Below are 19,467 nucleotides of genomic sequence, written 5' to 3'. Positions count from 1 at the left end.
AGGGAACCAGACAGAGAGCAGCGTGGCAGGTGGCCCGGGGCGTGCACACAGATGGACTGTTCAGTGCCAGGCCCCAGCTCCCCGGGAAGGCTGGCCGGTTGGAGTCAGGTTTCCCAAAGCCTTAGAGCAGGCAGGTAGGTCAAGCAGGAATGTAGCAGAGTGGGGACTGGCCATTCCGAGGCCAGTGTTTGTGCCAGTCCTGTGCCAGACAGTTCCCATTGTTTCATGAACAGCGTTGGTTGCTTGGGTCCTCGTGACACGGAAGCAGTTAGAGCCTCCTCCGGGATTCTTTAAAATCATCACGGCTGCTTTCTCAGGCGCATAATAGGATTGTCCCCCCTGCCCCCCTTGTCTGCTTCTTTCACGTTAGGGCAGTTATGCTGCCATGCTGGTACCTGTCACCAGAAGAAAAGTGAGCCCACATGGTGATCTGCTTAAATAACTGACACCACCCCCCCCACCCCACCCCACCCCACCCCCCCACCCCCCACACCCCCCCGCCAACAAGCCCAGGGACTCTGAAGCAAGCTGCAGAGGGAACTCCAGTCTGTTGCGGCTGATCGGGACTTGTGAATCTCACAGCATCTGTATAGTCTCACCCAGAGTCTGCCCAAAAGCTGCCTGCAAGCCCTTTGCATCTTTACCGAAGGCCTTCTGGGAGCTTCTGAGACACCAACTCATAGCACATGCCTTTAAATGGGGGTCTGTTCAGATACCCACATTCCTCGTGTCTACACAAAGCCATTAGAGTCTGTGGACTTTTCCTACAGGTAGTTCTCTGAGCCTTTATTTAGGATTATTCTGAATAGTTAGAAAAATGAATCAAGGACTTTAGTCCAGGCGAAGAGAGGTGGCAGGTCATTAAACAAGATTCACCTATGGACACCAAAGGGCTCAGTCCACTTCTCCACTGTAGCCTTTGATAAGTTACAAATGTCATTGTGCTACGGATGGAGGCCACACCAGACAGAGGAAGGTCACTGGAATATAAAGCTACCTGAGACGTCAGAACCCTGGTCTCTGGTGCAGGGCAAGTGGCACTTGTGTCAGAGTAAGGAAAGGTCAGTCCTTTGAGGTCTTTATCTGTCTGATAGGCCTTCACCTTAATGGGGTTGAGTTTCTCTTTGACTTCTTATTGGGGCTGATAAAGTTTGTGTGCCAGCGAGCTGTTATGTTTACAAGCGACCCACAGACTCTGCAGGGAGAAACTCAGTGGGAGCTGGGTAGCCAAGAAGCACTGCTTGTCTGTTTGCCACCAAGACCCCTTCTTGTGCACTAAGGGCAAGCATTTACCGGAAAGTCACTTTAATTGGGAAGTAAACGTGTGTGTTAGTCAGTTTCCCACAACTACAACACATTCCTGAGATCATCAGCCTATGAAAAGACTTCTCTTGACTTTTTTTTTTTTTTGAGATGTCAGTGTAATATTGATTGACCCATGGTTTCTGGACCGCAGCAAGGCAGCACATGATGGTGGAAATGCATGCAAGGCAGAGAAAACCCTTCCAATGGCTGGGTGCAGACAAGTCAGGAAGAGCCTGGAGTCCATAGTCCCATTAAGAGCACACCTCTAATGATGACCCTTAGGCCTCACCATTTCCAGTCTCTGCCCCTTCCCATTAGTGCTCAGCTGGGGACGGAGCAGTCACTGTCATCTTAAGGGTCATGGTGGTCTTAAGGAGGTATTTACTATCTAAACTGTAGCAGCTTAGGTCTGTGTTTGCTGGCAGAATAGACCCATTCCTGTCCCATAGCTGAGGACTTGCAGTCATCACAAGGGGACTCAAGGCCTGAGAGTGTCCCCACACATCTGTTCTCTTCTGCCCTATAGCTGGCATTGCAAATGAAATGGCCAGTCAGTCCAATGGTCACGGCTTTGAACATGGAAAGAACTTTTAGGGATTGTCCCCGCTGGGCTTCCCATCGGAGCGTTCAAAGCTGTCTGCTTTTGCCTGGTGTCATCGAGGTGAGCAGGCCTCACACTCCCTGGGATTTATCTGAAGGCACACATTTTGCTCCTGGGGCCTCCCACATTGGCCCAGGTGGTTAGCCAGTGTCACAGTATTCGCATTTCCTGCTTCAAGAAAGTTTCTCCATCAGTTTTTTTTCTTAAACTTGTGGTCTGAGGGTATGTAGTTCATTTCTAATCTTCTACACACTGCAGAGAGTTCACCTTTTAAAAGGAATCATATTTCCAATCCCAGACAGGATGGAGCAATCTGTTGGGTTTGCTTTCTCTACTTGGACGACTGGACCGGAACACCACTCAGTGCAGGTGTCGGATGTAAGACCAACATTCGCTCTGACTTTCTGTCTGGGAATGCCTCCTGAGCCTTGGCACAGAGGAGCAGAGACCACGAGAGAGCCCAGCAGAGGTGGGCGGGGCGGGGGCAGGGAGAATTGAGCATGCCGAGGTTGTTAGCATTCGTGGTGAAGTGCACTGGAGAGAGAGAGAGAGAGAGAGAGAGAGAGAGAGAGAGAGAGAGAGAGAGAGAAAGGACAGTTCTGAGCAGGGAAAACAAGTGAGAAGTTTTTGAACTGCAGCCATGGAGCAGAGTAAACACCAAGCTGTGTTCCCTCCGAGACTGGACCCGGATTGCGGAAGGGAGCTGTGAGCAGGGAATCAGGAGAGGGTAGAACCACACTGCTGACTCTTCTAACCTGCTGGAGTAGAGGGACCTACTGTACTCTTGGTCACCTACTTGGAGCCATGGCGAGCTAAACACACCCCTTCTTAGGAGTTAGGTCTTATGCCAGTCAACTGAATAGTCCCGATGAAACCCAATAGTCTTTAGACAAAGTATTATCTGCTGTACCTACCATACAATAAAATAATCACGAGTTGAGAGGGCAAGGTGGTCAGGAGCAAAGAAAACTAGGTCAATGGATTGATGCCAAAACCGTGCAAAGTGACCTGTAGGAGCTGACTCCATGGGATCCCTGTGGGTTGCCCTCCTGCCGTTATGCTGGCACAATCTTCCCCCACGTGTATCAGACCCCCACCCCCCAGCTTTTCAGGCTCTGCTCACCTGTCCCCTTCTCAGAGAAGGCCATCCCTAGTGCTGAGCAGGCTGTCCTTTGCAAAGCGTCCACCTGAGTATTGCCATTAGAGTTCCCCGTAGGGTCTAGTGATATCGATGAGACAGCTAGTCAAAAATATTCAGTCACCTGACCAGAGGTATCCAGCAAGCTTAGACCAGAAGTCCTGACTTTCCATGATGTAGCATGAGGAGAAACGGGCCTCATTTTTCATATGACACCTGCTCTCTTCTTGCTTTGGAAGTTTGGAAGTGTTGTCAGTGTGTGTCAGGCAAGTGCTCCACCACTGAGCTCCCCTCCAGCCCCTTCCACTGAGCTCCCCTTTAGCCCCACCCACTGAGCTCCCCTTTAGCCCCTCCCACTGAGCTCCTCTCCAGCCACTCCCACTGAGCTTCCCCCTAGCTCCTCCCACTGAGCCCCCTTCAGCCCCTCGCCCTGAGTTCCTCTCCAGCTCCTCCCACTGAGCCCCTCCAGCCCCTTCCACTGAGCTCACCTTTAGCCCCACCCACTGAGCTCTCCTCCAGCCCCTCCCACTGAGCCCTCTCCAGCCCCTCCCACTGAGCTCCCCTCAAGCCCCTCCCACTTTGATTTTCGAAATTTCACCACCTCCTGACACATCATACATCTGCTTTTTGGCCCTCTCTATCTTTGGAACAGGAGAATGAGGATTTGTCTTTGGCTGTTGACCACCATGGAATCTTTAGTACCATGGCTGTGGCTGGAACTTAACAGTAGCCAATAAATATTTGTTCCGTGAATGATTGCAACTAAAATGTAGTGCCCACGGGTGCAGACTCTGGTAATAAATATTCCTAAATGAAAATACTCAGCATGGCAGCTTTGCTTTACCCTATTTTGAAAACCTGTGTAACCATGAAAGACCATTTTTAGTTAAAGGTTTTTGAGGGGTTGAAGACATAGCTCAGAGATGAGGGGCTCACATTTGTCTTGCAAAGGACAAGTTCGGTTCCTGGAACCCATGTTGGGTTTCATGGGTAACTTACAGCCATCCGTAACTCTGGCTCCACGGATCTGGGATTCTCTTCTGGTCTCCATGGATACCTGCACTCACAGGCACAAACGTGCATAATTTTTACTCTTGATATTGTTGGGATAAGGGTAGAGTTTAGTGGTATGGTGCTTGCCTAGAATATGCAAGTTTCTGGGGTTTGGTGCCCAGCTTCCCAAAACAAGTAAAGAGATTTGATATTGTTTTGAACATTAAGGTAGCACATGTCTGTCAGATGGACACTTGGGTGCCCCACCATCTTTTGCAAAGTACCTTCTGTACATGATGTAAGTTACCTGTGCAAAGCTACACAGATGAGCTAAAGCCAGCGTATTCTGTAATGGGAAATACATCCTGTTACGGAGTTTCCACACGGGCTATGTGGCAAGGCAGTCTTTGGAGTCTGGTGTTTATAAGATTTTACATTTGATAGGACAAGTTTGGGAAGAGTGGTCTACGTGTTCAGGGTCTGTTAGGGAGGCAAGATGGATGGGGATAGAGATTGGGACCAGCCCAGCATCAGTCAGACCTGAAATGTCTCGAAAGGCTGAAGAAGGGCCCTGCTAGTCCTAGGACTAAGGGACTGACAGATCCAGAAGGATCCAGACAGGATAAAAATGAAGTGCAGGGCTCCGCAGGGACCTTGGGCTAGCCTGATTTAATTGTCAGGGTCCAGCATATTTAACATAAGCCACCTAGAGAGGCAGGATACCCGACTGGAGATGTGAAGGCAGATTTTCCTATCTCCAATAGGAATCCATGTCCATAACACTGGCAGATCCATCGCCAGAAGAAAGACTAGGCTTTTGTATGTAGGATCTCACTGTCTCAAACAGTGAGTCTCAAAACAGACAAGGGGAAAAAAAATCCTCCTCCATCTGTTCCAATGAAGAAACAGGCAGAGAAAGAACACGTGGATCTCCAAGTTTCCTCCCATATTAGGTGGTAAAGCTGGCATGGATTCCGGGTCTTAGAAACTCTAAACTGGGGATGGATGGGGGCGTAGCTTGGTGGTGGAACATTTGTCTAACATTTGTGGGGCCCCAGGTTGGATCCCCAGCGTTGAAAAACAAACAAAACAAAACAAAACAAAAACCCCAGAATTCCAAAAGCAAGCACTCTCTCTTGGAGGCTCCAGCTGAGGTACATTTTCTGTGGAACAAGTTCCCCTAGAGGAGCGATAGACAGAGAAAACTGGAGAACAACGCCTTAGCCTGCTAACGCGGTTGGAGGTTCCTACAGACGTGTTCCAAGGCAAGAACGAATGACAAGAATAGTGACTTAAAACGATCTCCTTTGAAGGTGCGTGAACAGTAGCAGACACGCATTCATGCTGCTATCAGTGTTGGGCGGGGGCTCTGCTTTTATGAACAGCTCTTCGGGCATCACCTTCCTGGTCTCCAGACCATCTAATGCTGACAGGAGCCGTGAGTATCACTGACACCCGGAATGACAGAGGTTACAGGCGCTCTTACCTGAGGCGCTTTCTCTGTTTACAGGTGTCATTCTGGGTGTCATGTGGCTAGGGACCCAGACAAAGTCACCTGGAGGCAGCTTAGAGCATTCCCTCCGAGGTTGAGGTTAATCCTGATGTGACTGCTTGTCCTAGTTGGTATATTTGTGTTTGGGGAAGAAAGACTTACCCCTTAATGTAAGTGTTTCCAGATCATTTACAATGTGTCCACTGAGACATGCCTTCTTCCCATGGGTAAATTATTATTTAGCAGAATAGACCACGATGTCCTCTCTTACATCTCACTCAAAAACACCCCAAAATAAAACAGAAACAACCCTCCCAAAAACAACAACAAAAATAAAACCACTGTCCTTTTTCCCTACATGAGACTTTTAGAGGTGAGGGTAGTAAACAACATAGATTAAAAAAAAAACTATATTATTTGTGTGTGTGTGTGTGTGTGTGTGTGTGTGTGTGTGTGTGTGTGTGTGTGTGTGTCTGTCCACAGAAGTCAAAAGATGATCTCTTATCCCATGATACTTGACTCAGGGGCATTTGTGAGTTTCCCAACACAGATGTTGGGCAACAGACTCAGGTCTAATGCAAGAGTGGTTTGCATTCCAATCTCAGAGCAATCTCTCCAGTCTTAGCACAGGTTTCTAAATCAGGGAAATCTCGTATCCTAGAAGCAAGCACGTGACAGGGTCAGGGTAGCTGGTCTCTCAGCCCCCTGGTGAGACCCGCTGGTCAGAAGGTCATCAGTAATGACGTCTTGAGTCTATTCCAAGTATCCTCTCATTCAGCCTTGCTGTGGCTGACTGTGGTCCCCAGGGCTTCCTACCCTGGCTGTTTGGTCCTTGGGATGGTGCTGTTGGAAGATATTTGAAACTTAAAGAGATGGGGCGTCACAGGAAGTTGACAAGTCACTGGGGATGCTGCCCTTGCCTTTGAAGGGGATCATGTTATTCTTGTGGATTTTTATAAGAATGGGACATTGAGAGAGGAGGCCTGGCTTCTGCTCCCTTTCAGGCTTCCTGTCTCACCATGTGACCTCTCCAGATATGCCATCTGCTGTGAGACCTTTGGGAGAGATTGAACACAAGGGCCACTCAACCTCAGATGGTCTGCCTCTGAGAGTGTGAGCGTCCCAGATGGATATGTGTCTATGGGCACACACACAGGCTGTGGGAGGCTGGTTGTCTGTGTGCAGTTGCGGGAGTGTCGGGTCAGGACTGACTGAGCTAACTCACACGGATGGCAACAGGTGTATTTCATGTTTTTGTACTGTCTCAGGGTTGGGTGGGAGCGGGGTTGGGTGGGAGCGGGGTTGGGTGGGAGGTCTCGGACAAGTTGTTCTGTGCTCAGCCCCTCCTCTGGTTTAAAGAGACAGAGGGGCTGTTTCTGGTGTCTCCACTTTGGGGAGCCTGGTAGCCATGAACTATCACAGGGTATCTCTGGGCCATCATGAAGTAGCAATTGACTGAGACTCCTCTCTGCCTCAGCCCCTGCCTTCCTCCATTTGGAAGCAGGTAACGTCCCAGTGAAACTGAGAGCTTCCTCCTTCTCCTTGGGAAGAACAAAGGTTTACTTCTTCAGCACAGACTTGTACAGTTCAAGGTATGAGAACAATGTGCTCTTGTGCCCTTGAGCCCAGGGGTGGGATTGCTGTTAGGTTCAGATTTTGTTGAACATGACTGGCTCCCTGCCTCCCCGCCATAGATTCTTGAAGGCTCTGGGTTCATGCTGTGCTGCTGGAGCACTAGTCCACTTGGGAAGACAGTGGGGACCTGGTGGTGGTCTCTCTGGCCTCTAGCTCGTGAGAGCTCTAGACAGGTAGCAGGATTTCCCACATGGGACATGTTATGAACTCAGATGGCCAGAGTTAGGGTTCCTGTGATAGATGATGTCTTTGTTGTCCCTGAGAGATGAAATGTGGGCATTAAAAGGGGCAGAGGCTATCACAGCTGAATAGCCGCCAGCATCACCAGTTAATAGCAGCAGATAGGGGACTGAGCAGTGATGCACGCAGCAGCCTGGGGGAGCGTTGGAAGCGTTGTACTGCTGAGTGAACCGAGTCCCAGAATGTTCCACAGTGTACCATTCCATTTTTGTGACATTCTGGAGAAGACAGAATGTGAGTGACGGAGAACAGATCCATGGTTGCCAGGGGCAGGAGAGAGGTGCTGTGCAACCCTGAGTGAACAGACGGAGGAAGTGTTTGGGGATGATGGGACGCTTATATACCCGTCACCACCCAGCCAGGTGGTGGCCACGTGACTCTGCATGTGACAGAACTCGTGGTGCTGAACATCGAGATCATTTGGAAATAAAGTATCAGAAGAGCAGGTGTCATCTGAATGCAGTCACCTCTGGCTACGGCCCCTCACCCCATAAGTCACCTCATGGTAGCAACTTTCAACTCGGGGCTCACTCCGTTATGTCAGCAGCTTCTGGGTTCACTCAAGAGTATGAGCCGGTTTCCTGTTGTATGAAAACAAACGGCAGAGTTGCGCCTCTGCTCCAGACTTGCGCCTCTGCTCCAGACTTGGCCTGGAAGACAAAGGTGTGGAAGATTCTCCTGGGGTAGGGATTCGGGAGTCTCTCTCGGGATTTCTTTCTCTCTGCCTCGATGAATGTTTGCAGAACACATTTTCATGTGAAGTTTGCCAACCCAGAACCATCACTCTTTAGCTTCTTCATTTTGGAATGTTTTCTTCCCCGAAGCCATTATGGTAATTAGGGCTGCTACTGTGCACCCTCAGTGCCCTGCCTCCTGTGTGCTTGCCAACGTTTGCAACTAGGGACCAACCTCCGTGTCACTTCTCCCTCCCCAAGTCTGCTTCGGGAGCCCTGTCCTGTGTACTCTGACTTCTAAATGGCCCTTGAACTGGCACCAGGCTGCCATCTCAGCCCTCCTTCCTTAGTCCTGGGTAGCCTGATTCAAGGTTGATGGCTGTCAACAGACAGAGAGAGGCTCCTGATCCTTTTTTAAATCTTTTTTTTTTTTAATTACATGAGTAATAGAGGGTGGGAAGGCACAGATCCTGAAGAGGTGGTTCCTTCCATAGAGAAGCTCAAGTATGCCCTTCATCCCTCCGCAACACAGACTGTCAAGTATGAAGCTCTGCAGAGGCCCGGGTCTGTGGAGCTGAAGGCCCATGGGCCCTGCTCCCCCGATCTCCGGATCAGATGCAGTTCTGGTGGATGTATTTCTGTGCAGCACGCTACAGAGAGCCTGTTTTCTTCCAGATTTGAAAGGACATTGTGGAGAGTGCCTAGCAAGGGTCCTTCCTGGATTTGGGGTGCTGTCAGGATGTGGTGCCAGGGTTAATGCATCCTAGAAGGGAGTAGCTCAGAGGTTTGGGAGCAGGCGGCAGGGAGACTACGCACTAGTCTGTGGGAGAAATGGTAGAGGTTCTGCAGGTAGCAAGACCTGAGTTTGGTGAGAGTGTGAGGAAGAGTGAACTGGATTGCTGTCCTCACTCCAAGGCGGCCAGCTGTGACCGGCTATAATTTACATAAAAGAACATGTGCATAGTGAGGCTCGCAAAAGTAAGATTATTTGAATTGAATGCTCCAGAATCTGCATGGTTTTGTTTTTGTTTTTTGTTTTCTTTTTTGTTTTGTTTTGAGCACCATAATGCAACAAAAAGAAAATCCCACACTACCGAGAGCCTAGTGGCTCCTGCATGGAATTGCAGTGTTTGGGAGGGAGAGGCAGGAGGATGAGAAATCCAAGGTTGTTCTAGACTACATAGCAAGTTTGAGGCCAGCTGATCAGAAAAACAAGAAAAACAAACAAACAACAAAACAGCATCCCTCAGAGAGAGAGAGAGAGAGAGAGAGAGAGAGAGAGAGAGAGAGAGAGAATATATACCTAGCCTCATGTGTTGGGTTGCAGATCAGGTATTTTACAGAATACCATCAAGCTCTGTATATAAAAAACAAATGCTTTTCATAGATTTGATTGTATCCCTTTTTGAAGCTACTGTAGATACTTCTTCCTAATCTTACTTATACCTTTAAACTGTATTTCAACCTTGCCCTCTATAGAATAGTGGCTTGGGCTGAGCCATGAGCGTTCCCTTCTCTGTATGAACTATCCCTGGGCCTAGGGCTGGAAGCTTCTAGCCTCCATACAATCTAATCTTCTGCAAGCCTGGACCTTAAAGAATTCAGCTTCCAGCCTCCATCTGCTAACCTAGGCCTAGACTGTTTCAGCCTCTGGGACTTACTACTGAGTAAGCTCACCCTTTCTACCTCTTTCTGAACTCTGGCTTGCTGGTTCAATTCAGCCATTCTGGCTTAAAATCCTCTCCAAGGTGACTGATTAAATCTGGCTTCTCTCAGCTTCTCACTGAACTGCTCTGCTTGGAAAGACTGCCTCTGAATTCCATGAACTGAACTATTCTGAACTGAACTGAACTGAAGTTAATGGAAGTGAACCAAACTTCTCTCTCTCCCTCTCTGCTCTTAGAGTAGCCTCTCTTTCCTGTCTGTTCTTGTGAGAGTTGGGCGTATCCTACCTCTGACTCATTCTGTCAAATCTTCCTCTGATTCATCACTCTATCCCTCAATTAGATGCCATTGTTTGGGATTAAAGTTCTGTCTGTATTCCAGCCAGAGGGATTAAAGGTGTGTGGCCTGTCTGCATTCCAGCCAGATCACACAGACCCAGGTCCTTGGGTATGATCCCTTGTCAGAGTAGCCATGTTGCCAGATTAAATTTCTCTAAAGAGTAGGTTCAGGGGAGATGGGATGTGAGTCTACTTGTTTTGAGAATAAAAATGAGGGGATGGGTAGATGGCTTGGTCAGTAAAGTGATTGCAGTACAAACAGGAGGGCCTGAGTTCTGATCCTCATCACTTATGTGAAGGTGGCTACATTGTAATCCCAGCACCAGGGAGTCAAGAGACAGGCAGATGCTTGGGGCACATTGGCCAACAAGTCTAGCCAAATCAATGAACTCAAGCTTCAGAGACAGACCTTGTCTTAAGAATAAAGTGGAGAGGAATCAGAGTTAGACATAAGGCATCAACTGCTGGCCTTCCCATCCACCAATATACACCTATAACAACACTTCCACATATACCCACACTCATACACACATATTACAGCATACCCCTATGCAGAAAGAGAGAGACAGTTCATGACTGATAACCTTCAAATTCTGTTCAGTTTGACCAGATAAAATATGGGAGAAAGAAGTAGGAATTCCACTGCTACAACTATACCAGATTACATGTGCTATTTATTCCAACAGTTTAAAGATAGTTGACATATAATTTGCATATTCCAGAACAAGGTTGTGGATGATCACCAGTATCTAATTCCAGGATATTTTCATGGCCCATTAAAGAAGTCATGTATCCATTACTAGTCTTCTGTAAGCATTTTTTAGAATTTACCCGTGAAGCTGTAAGGGCATGAGCATCTTATCATGGAAAGTTAAAATTTCCAAATGGTCTACTCATAGTTTCTATTTCTTGAGTCATTTTTCCGTAGTTTGTGTCTGTTTCATTGTTGTCTAGTTTTCTTGACCTAATCATACTAATTTCTGTTGTGTTGGTAGTGATGACTTCTTTCTCGTTCTTGATTTTTTTTAACATTTTGAATTTCCTATATTTCATGGCACGTTTAGTTATAGATTTGTTAACTTTTTTTCTAAGAACTTCCTTCTAAATTGTTGTGTCATTTTTTCTACTCCTTTTCTATTTTAAATCTCACTAATTTCTTTTCTGTGCTTCAGAATTTCCCTCCTGCATGCTTGCAGCATAGCTTGTTCTGCATCTATGTTTTTCTCTCTATTTTTAGGGTAGAAAGCTGCTGATCCAGGATTCTTTTTCTTTAAGCATTTACAGCCACAAACCTCTTCCTAAGGATGGTTTTAGCTACATCTCATGTTTTGGTATGTTGAGGCTTTTGTTTTGATTAATCTCAAAGTGTTTTCTAATTTCATTTAGGCCTTTTTCTTTGACCTGTTGATTTTTTGGTTAAGATACGGTTTAGTTTCCACAATTCCCTTCTGTTCCTTTTCTAATGTACTTCTGTTGTGGTTGGAGAAATCTTTGCGACTTAAATATTTTTTCAAGTATTGGTTCTTTCATGGTCTAACAGATGGTCTGCCCTGAAAGTATTCTTGGACTCTGGAGCAGGACCTACATTCTGTGTTAGTTGGGTTCTTGGGTCCTGGATTCCAGGTCCCACTAAATCAGCAAGTGTTCTGTTTCTTGTCCTTCTTATGTTTTATTTTTTTCTAGTGATTATGGAAGTAAGATATTAGCACTTTCAGCTATGGCTGCCAGATCATCGATTTGTCTCTTCACTTCTCTCACGTTTGCTTCATGCATTTTGAGTGGCGTCTATTATTAGTCTGTCCCACACAATTGTTAGATCTTGATCAGCCCATTGAGACGCAGTTTCTCTCTTTATTTCTGCTAACTTTTGTCTTGGACAATATCTCATACCCTTGTAGTGTGGCTGCTCTAATGGTGGTTTGGTTGACAGTTTCATGGATTTAGGCTTCCTTTCTATTTTAGTTTTAATGTCTTTGACCATAGCTCATGTCTCTTCATACATAGTGTTGTTAGATCAATTTGTGCTGTGTTTTCTGTCAACTTCTATCTTTTAATCAGAGTCTTTATGATTTCATCATAATTATGAAGATAGCATTTACAGAATGCCATTTTTATCTTTTGGGTTCTGTGTATCTTACCATGCTGCTGCCTCCTGTCATGTTAAATAGGTGTTTTCCAGTGGACCCCTTTCTTCCTTTGTCATTTCTTCTATGGTTTTTAGTGTATTTTCTAAGCAGTTTCCCTTGGGGAGCGGCGGTTCAGTGGACATATTTAGTTTTTAACAGGCTGGTTTGGATTAATAATATATAATTTCTAAAGCGTGGGAAGGTCTCTGCTCCTGTATAGTCTTGTTTCCACTTCACTTTCTGCACTATTAGTAAACAGACCATGTCTTTATATACTATGTGTGCACTGGTACAAGTCAAGGAGAAAAAGATCGCAAACAAAAATGCAATTGTATTTCCTCTTTAGTTACCTGTGTAATTACCTTTCTTAGCACTATTCTTCCCCATGTGGATTTGAATAACCAGTGCCCATTGCTTCCTAATTAACCTGATGATCTACCAATAATCTGTCTACGGTTTGTGTTTATCTGGGAAACTTAATTTTCCTTTCCTTTTTAAATTATCAAAAAAATCATATAACAAATTAGCTATTTCCAGTGACCAGTTCAGAAGCATGGGGTTCATTTAGAGCGCCGTGCAGTGCCGACCTCTTATCTAGCTCCAGAGCATCACCCACCCACAAGGAAACGTCTGAGCAGCTCAGTCTCAGAAATTCATTTGGGTGGGTTTAGTGTTCTTTCAGCCTGTGTACATTTCATGCCTCCTGTCCTCCGTGACTTTGCTGGAGGATCCCTTGCGTGTGGTGTGTTTCCTCTCCCCGGCTGCTCCCTCTTCACCTCTCCCTTCGATGGTCTGGTGGGTCTAGGTATGTGTGTCAGTGTTCGCCTTCTGGTGCTCATTGGCTTTCTCGGGAGTGTAGCTCATTTGCCTTAAACATTGGAAGTATTTAGTTCTAAATTCTTCAGCTATTCTTTCTGCACCTTTGGATCTCCTCTTGAGCTGCTGCTGCTCCTCCCCCTCCTCTTCCTCCTCCTCCTCCTCCTCTTCTCCTTCTTCTTTTTTAAAGATTTATTTTATGTATGTGAGTACACTCTAGCTATCTTCAGACACACCAGGAGAGGGCATCAGATCTCATTATAGATGGTTGTGAGCCACCATGTGGTTGCTGGGATTTGAACTCAGGACCTCTAGGAAGAACAGTCAGTGCTCTTAACCACTCTCCAGCCCCTTCTTGAGCTTGTGCACACATTGGATGCTTAATGGTGTAAATGAGCAGAGCCTTAGTGGCCAATCAGGTAATGATTTAGATGGACATTTTGAAAACATTCAGGACCAGCGTTTGGTGAGTGCCTCCATGTGTACCCGTTAGAACGTTCCTTTCGGCCTTCAGCCAGGCTGTCCACACCTGTGAATCCTCACTTCCTGTTTCTGCAAAGCATTGACGTTAATCAGAGATGAGGGATCCGGTTGTCTCAGGTCTGACTGTGTGCTCAGACCTACATGGGTCCTGCTGGGTTCCCAGAAATATGCCAAATGTCCCTTTAACAAAGCTTTGCAGTTAGTCTGCTACTCCCGCAACAGCTACCAACTGCCTTAGGCCTCCATGAAATAAGTATTTGGCTGTAAGACTTACCTCTAACTCTAACAGACACTTTATTTGGGAGGTGAGGTACTTTTCACTTTATTTGGGAGGTGAGCACCATCCTAGTTACAGTAGGTTTCCCCTTTCTAAAGTGAGGGAATTACCACATAGATAATCTTCAGCATCACCCCTGTCACCGTCACCACCACCACTACCACCACCTGCAGCAGCAGCAGCCTCATCGTGGAGTGGAGCTTTAAAGAAGCCTCAACCTCACTCCCCCCTTGGCACTGGCTTCCAGGCTGCCAATTCATGCAGGAGTTGTGACATGGCTGGTTTTCAAGGCTCTCCTGGAGCTAGAGGGTGGAGGGGGTGCCTGGGGTGTAATGCAGCAAGAGACAAGCCATAGAGCTTTGCCGTTTCACCGAGAGTTGCCTGGTCCTCTTGAATAAGCGCCCGTTGAACTCTTGCTTCAGTTTCCAGGATTTTGGCAAGTTAATTCTGATCGCTTTTGGCTGGATCTCTGATGGCATCTATGGAGGAGTGGACTTGCCAGGGGGCAGGGGAGTTTCTTATTCCAACGTTTTCCGAGTGTTGATTGATCACCTTGATCACCAGCAGTGTCTCGACTCCCACCCAAGGACTGTTCACTAAGCCAGCTCAGTTTAGCCACATGTTCACGCTGTCCCGAGGTGAGTTACACATCCTGTCAGAGTGAGCTCTGTTGCTTCAACAAGTCGAGGCTAACTCCCAGGTGAGAGCCCAGCTCTGCCATCTTGCCATTCTCAGCCTCTAATGTTCCTCTCGCTTGTCCGTGTCATCTGCTTCTTGTTGAGCTTCTCCATCTAATTTTTTTTATCATACTTTACCGGGCATATCTTTACAATCATTACGTCATTCCATATTGTAAACATTCTGGCTATTGAGAGCACCATTACGCTTCTTAGGTATGATTTATTTCTGCCAAGAATGTCAAATAGTAGTTACTGTGTAGTAACCTCCATTAAAAAAGAAAAAGGAAAGGGGGGCGGGGAATGCAGTTGCTTTTCCCACCAGCCTCCTTCCTCCTGGTTTAGCAGCACCTTGGCATGAAGTCCGAGGAGTGACTTCTGAGTTTGTCTTCATTCAGGGTGTTAATCTTAAGCCTGGAGTTCAAAGGTCATATTTGCTATCCAAGCCGTGTGCCGGCTGCACCCTTCACTGGTGGTGACAGAAACCTCAGCCATGGGTTTCTGTCATTGTCTTGACAGGATGTCTGTGTAAATTGTAGCTTGTGTACTTGAACTTGGACGCCCTTTGGATACCCAGCACCTCTCTAGATACCCAGTTGCCACAGACACACTCCTGTATGCCTGTGCCCTGCCACTATCCACAATAACTCAGTGGTTACTTGTTTCAAGGTTTGCAGCAGGAAACCTAGGATCATAGTCTGTTCTCCTGAAGGCTTCCGTGTTGGTCAGCAGGAGCTTCTGTAACAAAGTATCAGGAATCCGGTGACTTAGAAACAATAGAAACTCATCCTTCACTGTTCTGGAGACAGGAAGTATATGAACACGGCTCTGGCTTCAGAGTCTGGGGAAGGATCCAGTCCCAGGCCACTGGGAGGTACCTTCTTTACCATGTGCTTGCATGGAGGAAGGGGCAAGAGAGTACACTGGGACAACTTTTATACATGCATTGGTTCCTTTCATGACAGCTCCCCAGTCATACTCTAGTCCCCTCCTAGTGGCCCCACCACCTGGTGTCAACACCTTGCGGGTCGGAACTTCAGCATGTTCACCTGGAAGACACGCTCACTTTGCACACTTTGTGCATGAGAGGATTGCACCATCAGCCCTGTGCCCTGTGTCCACTGGAGTTGTACTGGGTGGCAGGGAGGGTGAGGGTGTCCTTGCGGTGTGGCCAGGCAGGCATGATGTACTTCACTGTGGGAGAGAGGAGAGTTCAGGCCTAGCCACCAGAATCTGAACTCCTTTTCCAGGTATCCCCAGCCCTACATGTCTCTCTTTGTCTCTGTTTGACGTTGTGCTGGGGCTCTGGCTCCGTTTGACATGTGTCATGCATGTCCCCAGTGATGAGCCATCCCCAGCTCTGTGAGTCATCTTGACTTCTGAACCATTTGGGTGATGTTTGATGATGGGGACTTTAGTGCTTATCCTGGCTGTCTTTGGAACCCAGGACCATTTATCCCTGGTTGGAGTCTCTAGCCCGCCCTCCCACTGCTGCCCTCTGCTGGCCATGCCGGTCGACGGGACACCTGAAGTTCTGTCTCTCCCCAGGCTCAAACCATCTCATGTGGGTGGCACTATTTCTGAATCCCAGCGAGTGAAGACGGACAGCCAGAGCAGGCTTGCCTGGAGGTGGTGTGGGTGGGTCTCCATGTGCTGCATTTTGAAAGCTGCCAAAAATACCAGTGAGCAATAATCCCTTCCATTAGCTCCACACCCCCTTTATGCATGACATCATCCCTTTGGGTCTGGAACAACAGTCTGTGTGGCAGACCTTGTCCCCCTCTTGTGACAGTTGAGGGACTTACCAAGGAGGGACCCCAAGACCACAGGGAAGACAGCACGGTGGAATTCCTTTGATGCTATTCAGACCCGAGTGTACCATTATGTGTGCCTGGTGGAAACTTACCGCCTCTGTCTGATTGTACCGGTGGCACTTTGTATTAGTTTTGTGCAGAGACCTTCTTCCTGGAGCTGGTGGGAGAAACCTGCTGCTGTGTCTTGTTGCCTCTGTGATGTGCAGAGGCCCTGGCTGGGAACAGCAGGTGCCAGGGAAGACACCTCACAACCTTCAGTTTTGTATGAGGCCCAGCAGTGACTGCCTTCCATGGGTAATTTTGGCCAGTGTTGGGCACATGGTGGGTAGCATCTGAGTCCTGGGAAGTAGATAAAAGGAATACTGATGGGCCTGTGTACCACTGGTCCAATCCATTAAAACCTATTCCCCCTGCCTCTTCACACTCTCCATAGGGTAGCATTGAGTCTTCCCTTGTTTTGGTCCCTCCAGATCTGGTGACTTACTGCACTGTGGACCACTGGTGATTCCTAAGGTTCACTCTGAGTCTCTCGTCCTCCCCACATGAGGCATTAAAGGCTCACTGTCCTGAACACCGTTCACAGCTCTCTGTTATTCTAGCTGCCACTGAGTCTGTCTTCCCATGTCTGTCTCACTCAGAGGCTGTGAGACTGAGTTTTCCTTTGTTGGTGGAGAACGTGAGGCCCTGGACCCATCTTCCCAGCCTTGTTAGATGGGGCTTAAAGGACTGGTGCCTGTGCCGTGTGCAGCTCTACAACACATAGCCTCTTCATTGATTGGTCCCCACCTTAGAGCTCACCACCATCTGCCCTGGATGCAGCTGTGTGGAAAGTGTGCCAGCCCTGTTTGTCACATAGATCCAAACATTGGACCAGGGAATGTATGCCCAGACAGCCCCGGGGCTTCACATGCACTTGATATCACTCTTTCACTTACGTTGAATGCTGATGGAATTAGTTGGGACATTTTTTTCCTCTCCCTCAAGTAAACCTTGCAACCCGTTGTTCACATTTAAAAATCGATTTTTTTTGTGGCCTCAGGTAAACTGACTTCAGGAAAAGCTGCAGCTGCCCACAGAGCCGCTGTGATGTGCTGGCTGCTTTTCTCTGCAGACATCCTGCCAGACCCAAGAGAAAAATACTTCCGGAATTCTGGAAGGCTCTCAGCCTCACTCTCCTTGGTCTGAAACCAGCCCAGGAGATGTAACAGCATCAATTGGATTGATCAGCTCAAGCCTGAGCCATCGACTCCCATCTCAGGCTACACCGTGTATTAAGAGTGTGGCCTCACTAGATTCTTACGGAATCCAGGCTCTCAACTTAGTTTCCAGTTCTGCTCAAAGCATGGTCCCCTTTGCCCAGCGGTGCCTAAGAGTAGAACAACATTTGAATGGAGGGAAAATAAAATGACCGTTAAATCCATCACCCACGGGTCCTTGTTTTTAGGTGTTGCCTACTGTGTGCTGCTGAGTAGGGACTGAAATTCCACCTCAGCTGGCCTTACTTGACCTCCAGTGGCTCACAAGGAAAGCCTTGTGTGTGGGAGCCTTGGACACAGAACTGAGCCCTCCTCAACCTGGTCCACTTGAATCTTAGACCCATCGTTCTTACTGTTCCCTTTCTGGTTTCAAAAGCGTCCTCTAGTTTCTGTGAGAAGAGCAGAGCTCAGGGATTCCCGGAACCTGCACTGTATGAAGCAACTCTCAGGGGCTGGAGAGATGGCTCAGCGGTTAAGAGCACTGACTGCTCTTCTAGAGGTCCTGAGTTCAGTTCCCAGTAACCACATGGTGGCTCACAACCATCTGTAATGGAATCTGATGCCCTCTTCTGGTGTGTCTGAAGATAGTAACAGTGTATTCACATACATAAAATAAATTAAATAAATCACTTGAAGAAGAGGAGGAGGAAGAGGAGGGGAGGGGGAAGGAAGAGGAGGGGAGAGGGAGGAGGAGGAGGAGGGGAGAGGGAGGAGGAGGAGGTGGCAGCAGCAGCTCCTCTCAGAATGGACTGGGTCAATTCTGAGGGCCTCCTACCTCTTCTCCAGAGAAGTGCTCCCTGATTCCCACCAGACAGATTCCCAGATTCCTGCTGGGCACGACTGGCTTTCGTGCCTGCATGAGGCAGGCACTGAATTTGCAGCAGTTGCTTGTCTCATGTGAGCACTTCATGCTTACAATGGGGGTGTATCCCATGGCACCTCAGCATTGGCTTACCTCATGCAGCGAAGGCCACACCCTCTGAGTGCTCTCGACACACCTCTGGAATAGTCACTCTACCATGGCTGCCACCAGAAATCACCTGGAAGCTTTAAAAATGATCCAACACTCACATCCCAGTGTGAGCCCAGTGGTTTAAAGCCAAGGCTCTCACGTTTGGATCTCGAGAGGGTCCTGCTAGGGTTTGGACGCTGATTATGTGAGGCAGTGGCCAGCTCCCATTGGACTTCTCCAGGCTCCTCTGTGAGTGTCAGGAACACTGGGGTCCCCCTTTAGAGGCCTCCAAATCTCCCCTGGTGGGTATGTACATCACCCAGTGCCAGGACCTTCCATCATGGACTCCAGCCCATGGGGCTACCTGTGGGTAGAATCTGAAACTGGATCCATGATTTCCCATTTCTGGGGTTCTTTACTTGGTTACAGGCAGGTACCTAGTGTACCCCATCTAACCTGTCAGTCAGGAAGCCACTGGGACACTCAAGAGATCAGAGGGCATTCAGGGGACAGGTTGTCTAAAGAGGAAATGCCCCAGGCTGGGTTGCCTCCTCCTCAGAGCCTGACACTCAGAAAAGGAACTCTCAAGTCTCCTTAGCACCCCCTAGGGGGCGGAGTCCTTGGGAGGAGCCTCCTCCTCTGAAGGCAGGTGATGTGTCAAAGTGGTCTAAAGGGTACCTGTTCATAACGTCCTGGCAGTGCTCCACCTGGGGCTCTCCTGGCACCCCTCTTTCTCCCTCTTCTCTTGGACAGATGCCCGTCCAATGGTCCTTGCAGCTGTTTGCTATGGCAGTGTCTTGCCCCTGGCTGGAAATCTGGTAAAATGGAGGAAGAACCTATAGTGTACTTCTCTAATGAGCTCTTGCCAGGGGGCTGGAAACCCTGTTAGGCTTCAGGATCAGGCACCACCAAATAGAAATAGGAATCCCATTGCCAATGGGGCTTGGTACCCTTGCGTACTGATGCTTCCTGTCAGACATACTGG

The 19,467-nt window shown here is 48.0% G+C and overlaps 1 protein-coding gene and 1 long non-coding RNA gene across 5 annotated transcripts in view; both read left to right on the top strand.

Moving 5' to 3' along the window:
* The window catches only part of Cracdl (CRACD like), a 122,828-nt gene that overhangs the window by 26,994 nt on the left and 76,367 nt on the right, over window positions 1-19,467 (top strand). The gene's annotated exons all lie outside the window — the stretch shown is intronic.
* Window positions 507-17,697, top strand: LOC134480567 (uncharacterized). 2 transcript variants are annotated; one of them, XR_010054966.1, is made up of 2 exons: window positions 507-8,067; window positions 17,314-17,697. It is a non-coding gene; the product is annotated as an uncharacterized LOC134480567 (long non-coding RNA). The 2 variants fall into 2 exon arrangements; XR_010054967.1 differs by having other exon boundaries at window positions 507-8,087.

Source organism: Rattus norvegicus, chromosome 9 (genome assembly GCF_036323735.1).
Source record: "Rattus norvegicus strain BN/NHsdMcwi chromosome 9, GRCr8, whole genome shotgun sequence".
NCBI lineage: Eukaryota > Metazoa > Chordata > Mammalia > Rodentia > Muridae > Rattus > Rattus norvegicus.
Note: the sequence above shows the minus strand (reverse complement) of the source record. Positions and strands in the feature narration are given on the sequence as shown.